The sequence below is a fragment of the Accipiter gentilis genome, chromosome 29 (genome assembly GCF_929443795.1).
Source record: "Accipiter gentilis chromosome 29, bAccGen1.1, whole genome shotgun sequence".
NCBI classification, from domain to species: domain Eukaryota; kingdom Metazoa; phylum Chordata; class Aves; order Accipitriformes; family Accipitridae; genus Astur; species Astur gentilis.
In genome coordinates this window covers 2,449,827-2,452,884 of record NC_064908.1, presented here as the reverse complement: position 1 = coordinate 2,452,884, position 3,058 = coordinate 2,449,827, and positions in this window count along the sequence as shown.

The window sequence follows — 3,058 nt, the reverse complement described above, 5'->3', positions numbered from 1 at the left end:
GCTTGCGTGGCTGTGGAGAAACACCCCGGTGCTCCAGGCTGGGCAGCCGCTCTCCTGATGGATGTCTCGAAATCGCTCTTTTTTCCACCAAACCAGCTGAGCTCCCCCAGGTTGTTCTCTGGGGACACGGCATTTCAGTCCTTGCAAAATCCCTTGGCTTGGGGACAGTCACTCGAGATCTTGTGGCCACGTCTATCCCGGTTGCTGCAAATAGTTTTCTCCCCAGTATGTGTGCTTCCTCCTGGGCTGGGGCTCTGGAACGTGGGATGTGGGACGTGGTGGGACATTGTGATGGGATGTGGGACGTTGTGGGGTGTGGGACGTGGTGGGACGTTGTGGGGTGTGGGACGTTGTGGGATGTGGGACGTGGTGGGACGTTGTGGGATGTGGGACGTGGTGGGATGTGGTGGGACGTGGTGGGATGTGTTGGGACATCGTGGGATGTGGTGGGACGTCGTGGGATGCGGGTGCTGCGCCTGGGTGCCGGCAGGGGGAACTGCGCATCCGACATCGTGGCCCGGCTACGTGTACTGGGACACGCGTGGCCCTTGGGGACCGGGGCTGCCACCGGCCGTGCCACCGGTCCCCGCTGTCCCCTCTGCGCTGGCAGCCCCGGGGTGCACAGCGGGTGTCACGCTGGGGTTTAGGGCTGCTGGGAGGTGCTGGTGGGACCAGCGCCAGCTGCAGTGCCTGCAGGAGAGGAGGAAGTGGTGAGATCCCCAGATGCCTTCCTCATCCTCATCACCCTCCTCCTCCTGCTTCTGTCGGTGTTGACACAGTGGAGGGGCCGTCGGGGTGGGGGCGCGGGGGCCGCAGAGGGACGGGGATGGGTCCCGTTGGGTGGTTTGACTCCAAACCATCGCTTCTCCGCTTCCCGCACGTGCGGCTTTTCCCTGGGGGAATCGGGGCCGGGCTGGAGACCCCCGAGCATCCCCCCCGGGTGAGTTTGCAGCCCCTGAGCTGAGCGCTGGGCAGGTTGGGAGTACGGGAGCGCTGCCCACGGGCTTTGCCAAACCACAGAGCAGGAAGGCTCCGAGCGTGCGATACAAAGGGCTTTATCTGATTATTTGTTTCATTATTTCACGCTTGGAGCCGGGTTAGTTTTCTTTTCGCTCCGACCGATGGAGCTGTGTTTTCTGACACCGCTGGCGGAATGAGCCTTGTCAGAGCTGCTGAAACCTCTCCGCTGAGCCGGCTGCGGGTTTTTGCTTCGCCTGCAGCACCCGGGTACCTCAGAACCGCACGAGATCCCTGGGGCGAAGCGGCTGCTGGTTCTGCTCCGGCACGTCCTGGGATGGGGCAGTAAGTGCTGAGAATGGGGATGGGGGGGAGAGTAGTGGGGGGTCTCCCAGCCTTTCCTTCCCTGCTGGAAAGGGTCCTGGTGTCCCAGGTGCCTCTGGGCCTTTTGGGGATGTGGAAATGTGGGGTGGGAAGCGCGCCCCACAATGCAGGTTGGCTGCAGGCAGGCTGTGGTGCGGACGATGCAGGTTTTTGGACCAGGCGTGATGAGCCGGAGGGGGATGCCCCAATGCCCCCCCCCCCCCCAGTGACTGGGGGCTCCTTTGCTCAAACCACATCCTCAGCCCCGACTCTCACACCGCCTCTTGCTGGGTTTAATGGGATTGATGGGATGCAAGAGGCTCTCCTCGCCCCACCTGCAGGAGTGCCCAGAGGTATTTTCAATTTACATCTGGGTGAAATTCAGCCTGAATCTGCTCCAACGCTCCCTGCCGTGCCGTCGGGGCTGGAGTGCTGCACCAGACCACGGGGCTGTGCCCGGCTCTTTGTGCGGGACCCCCACCGCTAACGGCAGAGCGGGGCTGGTCCCGGGGGCTTCCCCAGCATCTCCCCAGTTCTGACCAGCTCATCAAAGCTGTCACTTCGAGCGTGTCTTGGCCTGGGAGGATCCCGCGTTGGCCCAGGTAAGACCTGCTCGCCCTGCCAGGCTGCCCGGCAAGCTGCAGGTCCGCACAGCCCCTGCCCATGGCGCAGGATAGGTCCTACTACTTTTCTGTAGGTCCTACTACTTTTTCTTTTATGCCTTTAAGTGTCTCCTCAGTGAAGTCAGCCCTGTGACCTCTTGCTGCTGCTGTTAAAATATTTCCCTCTAGCTTACGCAAGGCAAATTTGGAGGCGCGGGGACAGGAACCCGTGTGCAGGTGGTGGTGGGGAGGGGACGGCATCGGCCCCCAAAGGACCTGGAGCTTTGCGGTCCCAGCAGCTGCAGTTCCCGGGGTGGTACATGGCTCTGCTCCCTTCTTGCAAGCCGCCTGGTCCTGGGAGTCCCAACTTTCTCCCCATGCTTCAACTCCTTGTGACCTTGAAACGTTAGGTTTGCCAAGGGTTTGCTCAACTGAGTTGTTGTGGGTCTTTTTTTGGTTTGTTTTTTTTTTTTTTTTTAATTTTCTTTTTCTTTGTTCCCCCTCGCTGTCACCTATTGGGGTTTAGCTGAGCCCAGCGCAGGGTGCTGCCAGGAGGGACGGGTGCAGGAGCAGCAACTCGGAGGGAGAGTTTGGCCGCGGCGGTTCTGCAGGTCCCACATGGCAGCTTCCAGCCACGGCCATGCGCCGGCAGCACAGTAAAACTGTCGGCACATGTTGCGGTTTGGAGATGCATTGACTGAAAAGCTTTCGTCTTTTCAACAAGTTAGCAAAACGCTACCACCGTGCAGCGGCGTTTGCGCAAAGTGTAACGTGAGAGGCTGAAAGTGGAACTCGGAGCTGCCGGGGTCCCGAGCTGAGCTGCCTCCGCCTGATGCAAACCCGCCCCTTTGCACTTAAAAATGCTTAAACAAGCACTTTTTACACGCTGGTCCCTGCCAAACGGCTTGCTCTTGTATGTGTCAGGAGGAAACATTTGAGTTGTCTTAAAAAAGCCTGGTAGGCTGCGTCTCTTTATGGTGCCTTTAACGCGTTTGCAAAAACTGACGTTGCGCTGTCCCTGTGCGGGTTTAGAAAAGCTCAGCTTAGTGCAAGTTTGCCCGTGTAATCGGCAGGACACGGGGTGCACCGGTGGCCCCAGCCCAACCTTGTGGGACCCCTCAGCACCCTGTTATCGC